The sequence below is a fragment of the Talpa europaea genome (genome assembly GCF_964194135.1).
Source record: "Talpa europaea genome assembly, chromosome: X".
Classification (NCBI taxonomy): domain Eukaryota; kingdom Metazoa; phylum Chordata; class Mammalia; order Eulipotyphla; family Talpidae; genus Talpa; species Talpa europaea.
Genome location: NC_140081.1, coordinates 79,442,266 through 79,458,282, shown reverse-complemented (window position 1 = coordinate 79,458,282; position 16,017 = coordinate 79,442,266).

Here is a 16,017-nt window from a genome sequence, read left to right as displayed (position 1 = left end):
GGAGTAAAATTGACTATAAGAATCCCACTCTAGCGCTCATTAGTTATGTGCATTGGTTAAGTTATTCAACTTCTCTGATTTAGTTTTCTCATCTATAAAATAAATCTTTGTACAAAGATTTTTGTAAGAATTAAGTGAGTTAATTCATGTAAAGTCCCCAGACCAGTGCTAGGTAAATGGTAAAATACTAACCATTGTCTTTGTTGCTATTAATATTGTTGTTTTTGCTGTTATATCATGCTACTGAGCATTCTCGTCTACGGCCATACCACCCTAAACACACCCGATCTCGTCTGAGCATTCTTTTTACATGGGAGATATTGTTAAGTGTCCTTAGTACAAAGAATAATATTATATTCTGTAGGGTAAATGAATTAATCAGGCTTTTTATACCACTAGCCTCTGTTTCTGTCACCTGCTGCCTTGATCATGTTAATGCAGAAGGTGCTTGGGAGCATGAGGACAGGGCATGTACCTGATTATGGACACTTGGAATATGGGTATGAGCACATATGCCACTGAGCACACCTGAGCTTAGAGGTGGGGATAAAAGCAGTGGCAGCAGTGAGAAGACAAGCGGTTGGCTACAGAAGCAGTGAGACCATGAGACAACTCAAGAGAGCAGCAGAGAGAGCCCAGAGAAACAGTATAAAAATTCGTGGGGACTAGGGGGGCTCAGTTGCCTACCTGACTCCTCGCTTCCTCCCTAGTTTCTCAAAGAAACTATCTGTGGAATTAATTTTTTAAATATTGATTTATTTATGCATACAAGACTTGGGGTGTAGGCCAGAGGTACAGGGAGTAAGAGGATTCACCAGAGACAGAGTGGGGAGCAGAACAGGTGGATCTACTGAAATACACTGCTGAGGGGAGTAGCGGGCAAGTCAGGAGAGGTCTGCTACACCATATGGGTTAGCTCCCTTGCCGGGGATCAAACTCAGGCCACAACACTGATAGCATGACATCACTGAGACTTAAACCCTAGCCCACCAGGGAGGCCCCCTGTTTCTACTTTTAATCCCCTTCTTTAAAAATCTTTGACACTTCTCCAAAGAGGAAATGAAAATTGCCAACCAGCATATGAAAAAATGTTCATCACCTATAATCAGGGAAATGCAAATCAAAACCACAATGAGGGGCTCCCCGGTGGTGCAGCGGTTGAGCGCTGGGTTGCGAAGCTGCGCACAACCTCTGCAGCACCAGTTCAATCCTGGCCGCAGGGCGAGGGTCCCACATGGCGTGCAGACCTCTCGTGCCACCCGCTGCTCCCCTCAGCAGTGTACTTAGTCACTGTGGAATTAATTAAAAATTAATTAACTACAAATTGCATGTGTTTATCTTTTTTGAATGCTGAGTAATATTCCATGGTATATATGTACCACATCTTCTTGATCCAGTCATCTATTTTTGGGCATTTGGGTTGTTTCCAAAGCTTAGCTATTGTAAACAGAGCTGCTATAAACATAGGGGTGCAGGTGTTCTTTGGAATTGATGTTTCTGTGTCCTTTGGGTAAATACCTAGGAGTGGAATTGCTGGATCATATGGAAGCTCAACATGGATGGCGCTGGAAGGGATCATGCTCAGCGAAATAAGCCAAAAAGAAAAAGAAAAATACCGGATGGTCTCACTCATAGCAGGAATCTAGAGAACTTAAATAAGGGACCAGGAAAATGAATAACTATAAGAAAGTGAAAATCAAAATCAACAAAAAACTATGAACCAGAGACACTTTTAGGGGGGCGGGGGTGGGAGGGGAGGGATTGGGGTCAGAATGGGGGCTGCAATTGTATGGGGAATATAACAATAAAATTTATTAAAAAAAATTAAAAAATAAAAAAATAAAATGTAAACTTGAAAAAAAATAAAAAAAATAAAAACCACTTATCTGAAATTCAGCAAAAAAAAATATTAATTAACTAATTAATTAAAAATTAATTCCACAGATAGTTTCTTTGAGAAACAAGGGAGGAAGCGAGGAGGCAGGTAGGCAACTGAGCACCCCAGGTCCCAACAAATTTTTATAGTGTTTCTCTGGGCTCTCTCTGATGCTCTCTTGAGTTGTCTCATGGTCTCACTGCTTCTGTAGCCAACCGCTTGTCCTCTTGTTCTGTTCCCTGCTCTGGTGAATTCTCTCACTCTCCCGTGCCTCTGACTGTACCCAGTGCTTGTATAAATAAATAAATTAATCTTAAAAAAGAAAAACAATGAGATACTTACTGCCTTATACCAGTAAGAATGGCACATATTTAAAAAAAAAACAAAACAGGAAACAACTAATGTTGGCACGGATGTGGAGAAAAAGGAACTCTCCTACACTGCTGGTGAGAATGCAAACTGCTCCAACCACTATGGAAAGCTGTGCAGAGGATCCTCAGACTACTGAAAATGGAGCTTCCAGATGACCCAGCAATTCAGCTCCTCACCATTATGTTTACAGCAGCACTATTTACAATAGGTGAGCTTTAGAAACAACCCAAATGTTCAAAAATAGATGACTGGATCAAGAAGATGTGGTACATATACACGATGGAACACTATTCAGCAATCAAAAAAGATAAACTCATGCCATTTGCAGCAACATGGATGGAGCTGGAAGGTACTGAAATAAGCCAGAAGGAAAAAGAAAAATATCAGATGGTTTCACTTATAGGAGGAGGGTAGGGGAATCAAGTAAGGGACCAGGAAAAAAATAATTATAATTTCTAAAAATTAACAGGCAACTATTAATCAGAGATGCTCTGTAGGGGAGGGGAGATCAAAACAGGGGAGGGAATGTGTCTTACACAAGGGACTGTGGTGATGGTGCACGGGTGAATTGGTGATGGGGATTTTGCAGGGGCTACACCTGAAAGGAGAAAGTGCACTGTACAAAAAGAAAGAACGATGTAAAATAAAATTTTACAAAAAAGATTGCAGTCCCTGTATCAAATGACAAAATTGGGGGAAAAAATGTCGTGTCTTTGCAAACTCTGTAACCATTCCAGAAAAAAACGTGTCATAATGGTTTAGGTTTCCTATGGTATGTCAGGTAAAACTAGGGTGAAATATACCTCTGGCAGCCCAAGCCTTCATGTAGTTAGAAAGATAACACAAGTTATCTGCATATTAATAGCTTGCACCAAACCCTTCAGCTTAGATTGTATATACAAATATTGTGTGTGTTTAAAACAAATGCTGTATGATTTAATTCATATGTGGAATATAAGGAAACAAGCAAGTAAACAAATAAAATAAAACCAAAATAAACAAACTTAGATACAGAGAACAGATAGTTACCAGAGGGGAAGGGAGCTGGGGGTGGGTGAATAAATAATAAGGCGATGGTTAGAAACTAAAATGTAGGTAATGATCACAATGTATGTGTATATAGCATATTATTATGCTGTATCCTGAAGCATAAATTGCTATACACTAGTGCTACCTGTATCAGGGCAGCCAGGAGGGCTACCTGTATCGGGGCAGATCAGGAGGGCCGGGAGGCCACTGAGCGTCCCAGCCCCCATGTACCTTTACACTCTTTCTCCTGGCTCTCTCATGTCATCTCGTGGTTTCTCCTCTTCTGTAGTCAAGCTGCTCACACTCTAGTAGCCATAGTCTGGCTCTGAGTGACGCTGCTCTTGTAGCCCTAGCCTCCAGGCTCAGGCGTGCACACTTACATGCGTGCCCACCCATACTCCAGGTGCCCACAATGAGGCATGTGTGCCCTTGCTCATGCTCCCAAGGGCCTTCTGCGTTAACACCATCAAGGCCGCAGGTGATAGCCACAGAGGCTAGTAGCGGAAAAGGCCTGATGAATTCATTTACTCTAGGCTACCTCTATCAAAATTTGTTTAGGAAAAAGATAATACAAAATACATGGAGAAAGGAAAATACAAAGAGGAAACCCCTACTGCTGAGATTCAGAAACAGGCATCATAGTACAATTATTTTCCTTTCATTTTAATATAACATTTTGTACAGTGTAAAGAAGGAATGAGGGATGCATGTCGCTTTTTAAAATAAACTGGCTGTAGTTTAGGATTTGGAGGCATTTCTGTGAGTATCCCTTTGAGGGAGTTAGTTGTTCTCAAGAGCTAGGAGCCACAGTTATGAAAGCAATCCTGCCTTCTGGCTTCCAGAGAAAAGGAGCGCAGGAAAAAAATAGCATTCCATTCTGGAGTAGCAGAAAGAATGGCTCAATATTGAGAATGCTCTCTATCCCAAGCAACCAGTCTCAAAATAAAATAGCATCGGGACCTCCCTGGTGGCGCAAGGGGTTAAGCACCGCATTATGAAGCTATCCACAGCCTCTGCAGTACGAGTTTGATCCCCGTCCGGCCAGGGAGCTACCCACATGGCACGGCAGACCTCTCCTGACTCGCCCCCTGCTCCCCTCAGCAGTGTATTTCAGTCAGTCTGCCTGTTCTGCTCCCCACTCTGTCTCTAGTGAATCCTCTCACCCCCTGTATCTCTGGCCTGTACCCCAGCTCTTGCATGCATAATTAAATAAATCTTTAAAAAATAAATAACAGTCTCATTATGTGATATATACAAGCATAAATTCAAATACAAGAATGCAAAATCCAGGAATTTGAGTAGTATAAAAAGATAAATATTTTAATGAAGTATTATTTTAGTCAAATAGGCCACATTTATGACTTTTTGTTTGCATATTTCACAGGACAATTTGATACATAAGATATCAAGTCACAGTGTATGGGGAAGGGCTATGGATCAGTCTTATGTTTTAACATCATCTCTGCCACTCACTTGGCTGAGAGAACTTGGACTAATTACTTCCTCTCCAAATGTGAGTCTTATTTGATTTAGATCACTGATGCTCCAAATTGTTTTAATTGCAACCCACAGTAAGACATATATATTTTAAAATATATATTATATGAGATGGTCCTAGGATCCATCCAGAACTGACTGATACATTGTGACTCAGGTTATTAAACTGGTCCTCACACTGCAGGTGCCTTTTATTATCCGAATCTGATTTATTCTTAAAACACCTGTATAAAGTAAAATTTTAAAGAAGCAGAATGTCATATATCATAACTTTTAATGAGAAAAATAATGTGTTCCCAGCACATCTAGTAACACTCATCATTTTCCTGAAATATTCCAAAACTGCTGTTAAATGCGTATGCAATTATCCATTAAGGATTTTGGCATACCATAAAAATGTTTAAAGGACCTGTTTTCCTATTAATTAACAATGAAACTATTAGTGTTTTTGTGCACAATGAGCAGTTGTGTGGTGAAGCACTTCACAACAGCTTGGCTCACAAAGAGCTGAATGTTTAAACTGCAGAAAATTGATGAGTCAGCAGTAACTTGGAATAGACTATGGTAGCAGTACATATACCACAGGAATCACTAAAAGCTACATATCAAGTCTCCTCTCTAGCCCAAACCCAGTTGTTAAACATTTACCAGACTGTAACATAAAAAGCAAGAGAGAGGAAGCCTTGACTCAGGATTAGAAGGTGGTGCTTTCACCTTACTTTGATGTATAGCAGTTTTGGTCCAAGACTTTTCTTCCAAGAAAATCAATATCAACAATTGTTAACTACCACTATAGATAGAGTTTTATGTACCAAGAATTACACTAAGCACTTTATATAAAATTTCTATAATCTTTACAGCAACCCTTCAATGTAGATAGCAGTTATATACCCATTCACACAAATTAGTAGTTTTAGACACAGAGGAATTAAGGATATTGTGCAAAATGACACAGCTAATAAACATTGGAACTGAAATTTGAACTCAGAGCTATCTGATGAGAAATCCCTGATACTTTTTAATTTAGCAAATACTTATCCCCATCTGGTGAAATTCTGCTAATATTATAATACCCTGTTCAAACACAGGTCATTTCCATGTATTCGTCTTTGACTACACATACTAGAATTGGCCTGTCATACTGTAAGGCAGGATCGGGCACAGTGCAGGTTTTCTGATCCCATGCAGACCGGGTAAAGGAGGAGTCAGAGTCCTCAGTAGTTTTGCAGGTTTTTTATTTGGGGTTCACCAGGCATATGGCTGGCAGGGGTACTGGCTGGGGCGCTGGGAGGCTGGCAGGCCTCCCAGCCCCCAGCAAGTCTTCACTCTATCTGAGCTCTCTGGAGTTAGTTCTGCTGTTTCTCGGCTTCTCTTTCCGCTTCGGCTTCGGCTTCGGCTTCTACTGCTGCTGCTGCTACTGCTGCTGGCGTCCCCGTGACCCCGCCCTTAAAAGCACAGTCTTAGCTCAGCTGAATCCCATCTACCTATGCCCACACCCTATTCCAGGTGCCCACCATCAGGCATGCATTCAGGACAAGGATCCATCATCTATCCTGATGGCGGAAGGGCAGAAAAGCCTGACATTTTCTTTACCCTACACATACTTATAACCCAATTACTGAGTCTGATTTTCTTGTAGCATTTATCACATATTTCCATGTATCCTAGTTATTTCTGTTTCTTACCCCCTGTAGCAGCAGGAAGACACAATGCAGGATCTCTATATCCTAGCAGATGGGGTAAAGGAGGAGTCCTGGAGCCCTCGGTGGCTTTTGCAGGCTTTTATTGAGTTTACCAGGTACACGGCAGGCAAACAGGGATGCCAGGGGGCCGGGAGGCTGGCAGGCCTCCCAGCCCCAGCAAGTCTTCACTCTCTGGGCTTTCCAGCCTTCTCTCCTGGCCTTTGCTTCTCTTTTGCTCTCTCTTTCTTTCTCTCTCTTCTCCTGGTATACCCTGACTCCGCCCTTATAACCCCAGTCTCTCAGCCCAGGTGAATCCAATCTACATATGCCCACACCCTACTCCAGGTGCCCGCCATCAGGCATGCATTCAGGACCACAGGGTTCCATCATCTATCCTGATGGCGGGAGGGCAGAAAGCTTCATACTTTACTTACCCTACACCCCCTCTCCTGTTTTGTGCTCAAGAACTTTTCAAAAACAAATGAAAGCATGGAATGAATGCGGACTGCAAATGGCTATGACGTTTCTCTTGGGGGCAGTGCAATGTTTATGGAGTTAAATAGTAAAGATGGCTATGCAGTCTTGCGAATTAATGACCACTGAATTGTGCAAGTTAAAGGATGAATTTTATGGCATATGAACTATATCTCAATTTAGAAAGTAAGATTTCAAATGTTTTTCAAAGATCTATTAGGTTTCATCCATATTAAGTTGCCATTTTTAGCTATCAAAAATGATTGAATCTGCAATTTTGTATAGTTTATCCTAATATTTAATAGGAAGTCTTTCCCAGTAATCTGATAAAAGTGTTTTGTAAACAGCACTAATAATTCTAATTGCAGCGATTTCTCAATTCTAAAATCGCATCGAAGAGATAAAAGCAAATCACCTTGCTTGCATTGTTCACTTATCTCTGATAAGTTCTACTTTCCTCAAGCTAGTGGTTCTTTGCTTGATAGTTTATTACTGATTATAGGAATACTGAATTCTGATAATTTTAAGACTCAGGTGGATGAAGTCTCAAAGTTATCAAATGTACAGCTTCTCAGAAATTCTGGGGAGAGTTGATTTGCTACTGATAAAAATATGAAATTTACAGTCTTTAGGTAGCGATGGTCATACACTCTAATGCAGCTCTGCAGGCAATGTGGAAACTGATAGCATTTCTAGAAAATTACAACAAAACTTTTATACATTCAGGAAAGCAGTTATCTTGGTTAAACAACAATAATGAATGCATTGCTCAGAGAAAGACTAGAAAAGTTTACATTTCAAGAAATGGAGAAACAAAGGCGGAGGATCGAAAATAAGTTGATTTATAATCAGAGAAGGAATCACTGCTTTCCTTTTATGACCTAGTAGAATGTTATCGTTGGGGGTAAGGGGTCTTATCCAGTTGTATGCGTATCAGTGAACACATCCTCTCTACTGAAGAATCTCATCTTTAAGGGTAAAATGAGGTAACATCTTTCTTATCTGTCATGTGAAGTTGCTCCCTCTCTCTTTGATGTCCCAGGTCCCTGAATGCAGGACAAATATCCTGAGTCCACTCCAATTTTCTTTAGAATTTATGACCATGGAAATTCTCCATACATGTGTTACTAAATGTTTTTCCTTTGCTAACCCATTTAATAGAGTTGTTTTTTTAGATTTATTGACTTATGCATACAAGAACTGGGGTACAGGGATTCCCTGCTGGTGTAAGGGGTTAAGAGGCAACCTATGAAGCTATCTGCAGCCACTGCAGCATGAGTTCGATCCCCGGCCAGCCAGGAAGCAACCCACATGGCACAACAGACCTCTCCTGTCTTGCCTGCTGCTCGCCTCAGCAGTGTATTTCAGTCTTGTATGCATAAATAAATAAATCTTTTTTAAAAAAAGAACTGGGGCACAGGCCAGAGGTGTGGGTGGGAGTGAGAAGACTCACCAGAGACAGAGTCGGGTATAGAACAGGCAGAATGACTGAAATACACTGCTGAGGGGAGCAGCGGGTGACACAGGAGAGGTTTGCCGCGCCATGTGGGTAGCTCTCTGGCCTGCCAGGGATGCAACTCGTGTTGCAGAGGCTGTGATAGCTTCGCAGTACTGTGTTTAACCCCTTGTGTCACCAGGGAGGCCCCTAATGACATTTTGATTACTCATGCAGCCCAAGAAGAATCCAGAAGTGTATGCAATTATTGCCTTTGTGCACCTACACTGGTTGGCACAATGGACAGTCATTCACTTTTAGCTTGGGGAATTCAGGTTGTTCCTCCCTCTATTCCTTTGCATTAGCACTTAGAATAAAGTCCACACTCTGCATGGTCACAAGTCTCTGCATAGTCTGGACATGCTTACCTTTCCTACCTTACTTTGTGCTACTTTTCCCCTTCTCATAACCCTTTAGCTCCAAAGGTCTTCAAAAGCATCCATGAGTATAACCAGATTCATCTAGTGTTCCTGAAGCCGATTGAGAATGCCTATAATATCGAGCTAGTGTGTGTAGAAAATGCAAGTCAAGTAGCGTTGGTATAGCTTTGTCTAGGAAAGATTAAGAAATTTTATAAAAACAATATCTAAGGGCCTCCCCGGTGGCGCAGCTGTTGAGTGCTGGGTTGCGAAGCTACCCGCAGCCTCTGCAGTCCCGTTCGATCCCTGGCCACCAGCGAGGGTCCCACATGGCGTGCAGACCTCTCCTGCCGCCCGCTGCTCCCCTCAGCAGTGTACTTCGGTCCTTCTGCCTGCTCTGCTCCCCGCTCTGGCTCTGGTGAATTCTCTCACCCTCCCGTGCTTCTGACTGTACCCAGTGCTTGTATAAATAAATAAAAAATAAATCTTCAAATAAATAAATAAATAAATAAATAAATAAATAAATAAATCTTTTTTAAAAAATCACCAATATATAAGTGTTATGTATGCACTTATTTTCCATGGTTGTAATTATCATCTTTTCCCATAGCCTCCTCAAAATCAGTACTTCTAAGTTAACCAATTTTAACCTTAAAATGTTTAATCCATAGCATCTTTCCATTGAAAATGCAAGAAATCAGGGATAACTATTTGTCACATGGATCAGTGACATTTATTTTTTGTCTATTAATGAGCAGGATAGGCCACACTAAAATGTTTATTTTGTTTATTTAAAATAAAATTTTCCTAAATCCCTGGGGTTGGAAGGCAGACTGAAAAGGAACGTGGGGAGAAAAGTAATCGACGATACAGTATAGTTGCATGGTTTTGATTAAAGTGAACATTTTCTGAGCTTTGTAGTTACTGAATCTTGCATATGGAAATTACAGTTGCTCTTAATCTGCTTTCAGAAGACTGATGCAAATATTAAAAAGTAATGAGGTAACAAGATTGTTTGTTAATGCCACATAAAAGTGCTAATTATACATCATTTCCTGCCTACAACTAAACCCAAGAGACATCTTCTAAGAAATTGTTAAATAAGCTTCTTCACTAGAAATGTGAATACAGTTGAGTGGCATGATGAATTTCCATTTAAAGACCTCAGTACTATCTCACTCTTAGAAATATAAAGAGAAAATAAATACAGGGGCGAAAACAGCATATTAGATGTATTCAGGGAGCAAAATTATTTTTCTGGTGCAAAGCGATTCATTAATATATTTACATTTGATATTCAATAATGATTTAAAGGGTAGTTTTCATATTGAACTACCTTTGGACTATTTGGGGAGGTTTATTATATTGGATGATCACTGTGAATTTCAATGTTATGACTTAATATTTTAATAGTATAAGTCATAGCTGTAATTTTTTTCACAATATATTGGAAATGCTAGCCTAATGTTTAGCCTTTAGGGTTCTAGCTATATATCTGCATTTTCCCATTTAAAATGTTTTTATACAGGCCTACAAGAGAGATGTTTCTCAGCATTTTTCCTTTTAAATGGCTTACATAAACCAACTGCCTTTTGTTGATTTTATTTTTAATTTATTTTTTCATAGGAATCCATTTTCCATGTCTAATAGTAGCTTTTTAGCAACTAATTTGCAGTTGAGAAGCTGCTGATCTTTGATCATTTGCTGGGCATATTAAATGGCAGTTACTTTTTAATTCTATCAGCATTGAAATTATGGTTTCTTTAAACTAGGATCATGCTTTTTAACAATTTTCCAATCTTATCAGATTTGACGGTGTTTGGACCTAGTGGTTATTAACCTGGGGCTCAACTAGAATCTACTGCTTCAAAGGAAAAATTAGAAAAAAATGCCCACTACTGGTGGACAAATTAGAAAAAGTTGCCTCTGCTCGGGTATATACGCTTAGCAAGCAAAGTACAAACTGAATTTCAATCAGCAGTTGAACCTTTCTGACTAAACACCCTTGTGCAGGGTACAAACTGAGCAACTGTACTCTTGACAGGGCTGTTTCTAACAGTCATTTTATAATTTGGGTATCATAATAAGATAGAGAAAACAATATATGCTCAGTACTCTGCAATGTGGGTTAGGTTATATGCAGTTTTAAAATGCTTAAGTCATCCATGCTTGTTTCAACCTCTTATTTTTAATTGCACACTTTTAATAAAAAACAGTGAAAGGGAATGGTATTGAACCAAATACTGTGACAATCCTAACACTTTTGTTCCTGCCTAAATGAGAGACTAACCATAGTGTCTGATCATCTATATGCTTCTGTCATTTTTCTGGCTACAGTTAGCATGTGCTGGTCCAGGCTGCTGGATTTAGAAGTAGGATCGCTGAGGTTTCATTGGAAACCAAGAGATTTGAAGTTAAAAAGCATTGATCTATGAAAGGGTTATTAAACTGAACTTAACGCCTACCTACCTGCACTATGCTGCTTCAGCTGACCTGTCTGGATTTGACCCCTTGCCTGCCTAAACTTTCAGTACAGACGAGACCTCATTTTTTTTGTTGTTGTTAGGATTTATTTATTCATGCATACAAGAACCAGAGACAGGCCAGAGGTGCGGGAGGGTGAGAGGATTCACCAGAGACAGAGTGGGGAACAGAACAGGCAGACTGACTGAAATACACTGCTGAGGGGAGCAGCGGGCCAGACAGGAGAGGTCTGCCGCGCCATGTGGGACCCTCGCAGGCCGGGATGGAACCAGCACTGCAGAGACTGCGGACAGATTCACAGTGCTGCGCTCAACCGCCTGTGCCACCAGGGAGGCCCGAGATCTCATTTTTTAATCAGCCTCTTGATTTCTAACCCATCTTGTTCATCCCTAACCCACTGACACTCCATGTCTTGTGCAAACAAGTGTACAGTCAAATATCAGATCTGGGCTAACCATGCTAATATAAGGCCTTATTTTGCCAAGGATCAAGAAACAAAATGTTGCAAAGGCACAGCGCTCCTGAGTTTGTCTTACTTAACCTCTTTGGGGTAAATTTCTATAACTACTACATCACACTTGATTTTTTTTTCACTTTCTCTCTCTAGGTACTCATTTATTTAAAATTATGGTTATAAAATGTATCATTCAGTTTTTTACTATGCTACATAATTATTTTATGGCAGTGTAGATTTGAAAGGACCTTAGAAGTCATATATGATCTTTTCATCACAACTCTTCATTTTCATTACAAAAGCAAAAATGTTTATTAGAAAAATTCACAAACACAGACAAGGCAAAGGAAGAAAATTGGACCATACCGTTACATTATAAAGTTGGCCTTATATTCTATCATTTGAATGTATTATAATTAGAGAATAGTCTGTTGTAGACCATGAAATTTATTTCTAAATTTTTGCAGTCATAATACTAAGCCTAATCGTAGCTAAAGATTTATCCATATCCATAATTATTTTCTGAATCTCTGCTCCAACAACTGAGATATGTGGATCAAAGCACATTACAATTTAGGTAGATGGAAATTATGTTTTGGTAGTGATCAAGATGTCGTATACACAGATGTCGAATTATAATGCAGCGCAACTACAACTTATGTTATAAGACAATATTATCCCAGTAAAAGGTTCTCAAGTTTCTCATTTGCTCTTAAATTCCGTTTATGATAATTTTGGCACATAGATCACTTTACTGTTTTAATGTGTTCTGTTATGGTTTCTGATTTCATTGTCATGCATGAGAAGAAAGATCAAGTTTACATAAATATTTATCTATTTTACTCAGATTTGCTTCTAATATTTATGGAGATTTTCTTTTATTATCATTTAAATTTATAATTTTAATGCATTTGGAACACATTTTAAAATATGGTGTAAAAAGAGGATTCTCACTCTGCCACAAAGTCACAATTTGTACTTGGTCCAATCATTAAATCCCTCAAGTCTCAGTTTCTCTATCTGGAAATTGAGGAGTTGTCAGACCAACAGAGGAGGTGAAATTTCAAATAGAGATTCATTAGCAATCTACTATAAAGGGCACATCTTCAATCACTGAGGGAAAACTAATGTTGTCTTAGTAAGCAGTCACTTTCATGGATCTTTACTTGGTTTTTGTTTTCTATAGCACCCAGTAAAGAACTATTCTTGTAGTATGTGTTCAAAAAATGCACATTCAATAACTGTTTTTGAAGCCCATGGATTCCATGTTTTATACATTTTTTATTTGTTTGTTTTTGGCTAGACTAAACAAAGTCTAAGACCCAAAATTGAAGGACTTCTTTCTAGTTTTCCAATCAGTAGCTAATTGTCCCTTGTAACCTCCACTGCTGGTTACATCAAAACGATAACAAGATCAAATCTTCCTGGTGGTTCAGGGGTTAAAGACACAGTCCTATCAAGCTATCTCCAGCCACTGCTGCCTGAGTTCCATCCCTGGCAAGGGAGCTGACTCACATGGTGCAGCAGACCTCTCCTCTCTCACCCACTGCTCCCCTCAGCAGTGTATTTCAGTAGATTCTCCTGTTCTGCTCCCCACTCTATCTCTGGTGATTCCCCTCAAACCCTTACCTGTGGCCTATACCCCAGTTCTTTTTTTTTTTTTTAAGATTTCTTTATTTATGCATACAAGAACTGGGGTACAGGCCAGAGGTGCGGGAGGTGAGAGGACTCACTACAGACAGAGTGGGGGAGCAGAACAAATGGATTGACTGAAATACACTGCTGAGGGGAGCAATGGGCGAGAAAGGAGAGTTCTTCTGTGCCATGTGGGTCAGCTCCCTAGCCCGAGATCGAACTCATGCTGCAATGGCTGCCAATGGCTGCCAATGGCTTCATGGTGTTGTGACTTAACACCTTGCATCACCAGGGAGGGCCTACACCCCAGTTCTTGTATGCACAAATAAATACATCTTTTTAAAATATGATAACATCACATTAAATAGAAGGAAGTATTTGTTTAGGCATTGGAAACAACATTTTCCTTATATAACTTATATCAGATGCCTAAAGGAGTAATGAGCGTTCACACTGTTTGGAAGTGTTATCTCTATGGATTTATTTGACTGGTGAGGTTAACAATGTTAACTAATCATAAACTTAGACAATTTGGCATCCATATAGATTGCAATTACTTTGTGAAAATGCCTAAAACTGAAGCAATAAAGTTCACATAAACTCAGGAGGATTTTATAAACCCATGTCATTTTGCTAAATTTGGGATTATTTTATATATAAGACTACCTCACAGACTTTTTAAAATACAAAACATTTATGTTTGACTATTTTCCTCCAGATGTAACTTATTAATAAAAGGTTAAAACTATCTTCTATTTATGAACAATCAACTTTTTAATTAGGACATTAAAAACTGTCTTCAACACATTTATTATAGAATATGTTGATAAAAGCTACTCAACATCAATGAGAATTAACACGATGTATAAGGATTTTATATTTAAAGTATCTCCCTGGGGAAAATTATAGATTGCTTCTTAGTTTCTGCATGAAATGTGATTAATAAAGTGAGAAACTTCATCTCAGAAAATTATGACTTAGTAAAAGCGAAAAGGTAAAATTAGAAAATCATCAGTAATATTACTGGGGAAAAAGTTTAAATTATAAGGGAAAAAAAAAACAAGTTCCAAACCTATTGTATTTGTGAACTTGAAGAGAAAATGCTCTTTTGTGAGCCTAATTCTTTGCATGCCCAGCTCACTAATAAAGTTAACCTTGATGATGAGGTGTCTGTTAGTCAAGGCCAGTTTGCGGTATTGATGAAACCTAAACCAGAAAGGGCTTCCAATTTCACATAGGGAATATGAGATTGGTTGCTATCTAAGGAGAGATGATATTTATAGGAAGGAATGAAGCAGCAGAGATAGATTCATTTTTAGGAAGGCTGGATAGTGTTTCTCTAATCACCTCATCTCTACCCTCTCAAATGTGAGGCACCCACATAGCCCTCTCTGTCATGAAACACTTCCTCCATAATACTTTTTTTTCTCTCCAATCTACCCCTCTCTATCATCTCTGGATTATATTCTCCCACATCCAAATTTATTTATTTTCCCACAGTACTTCCAATTCGCAGCTGCTTCCTATTCTAAAGCACTTCATCTGTTCTTAACTGACAGAAGACCTGCCCCTCTCTATTTTTAATCCCCTGTCTTTCTTGATCTGTTTTCCTCTTTCTTACATGCACACTCACCATCCATCAACCCTCCCACTCTGTGTTGCTTGGCCTGAGTCAAAACTTTTACTTTTGGGGTATTCGATGAAGTCAGTTATAGATTTACATTTCCCAATAAAATTTAAAAGTACCATTAGATGGACAAAGTCCTCTATGGTAAGATTGATGGGTTTGTGTGCTTTATACTATTTTATGTGGGGAAAGAGATTTCTGGAGTAGAGGAAAATACAGTTTATTTACATAAAGTAATATTATTGGTTCGGTCTCAAAAAACCAATGCGTGGGGGCCTGGTAGCCTGGGGGTTAAGTGTCAGTGATCTCATGCTATCATCGCTGAGGCCTGAGTTCAATGCCCTGCCAGGGAGGTGACCCACATGGTGCAGCAGACCTCTCCTGCCTCGCCAGCAGCTTCCCTCAGCAATGTATTTCAGTAGATCTGCCTGTTCTGCTCCTCACTCTGTCTCTGGTGAATCCTCTCACCCCCTCCCCCCACCTCTGGCCTACACCCCAGTTCTTGTATGCATAAATAAATAAATGAATCTTAAAAAAAAACAATGGGGAATCACTTTCATGAAAATAAATTCCACAGATAGTTTCTTTAAAATCCTGAGATATTGTGAAAGCTGTCCTAAGTGGTGGTCAGGTCCCCAAAGGTGGGTCACAAAGCACACAATCTGTCTTAAGCAAGTGTAGCACCTTCTCTAGCTCTTAAGAAAAATATTGCATGATGACACACAATTTTTCTAACTCTCAGATCTAGACTTCATTCTGAAAAATGCTATCATGTGCTTTATTATTAGAAAAAATGAACATCACCACAGAGAAATAAATGGGTTCTTATGCTTAATTTAACCTCATCTGCTCTTTGGGTGGGAATGCCACTCAATCCAGCTCATTATAAAGAAGTTTGTGTAACGTTTGTGATAGCTATGGAATTAACCCACAACATAACCGTGTTTTTTATCTGGTAAAATTTCTTTCATCTCTGAATTTGACCCATTAGTCTTGAGGTAGAGTCATTTACATAGCTCTATATTTACATAGT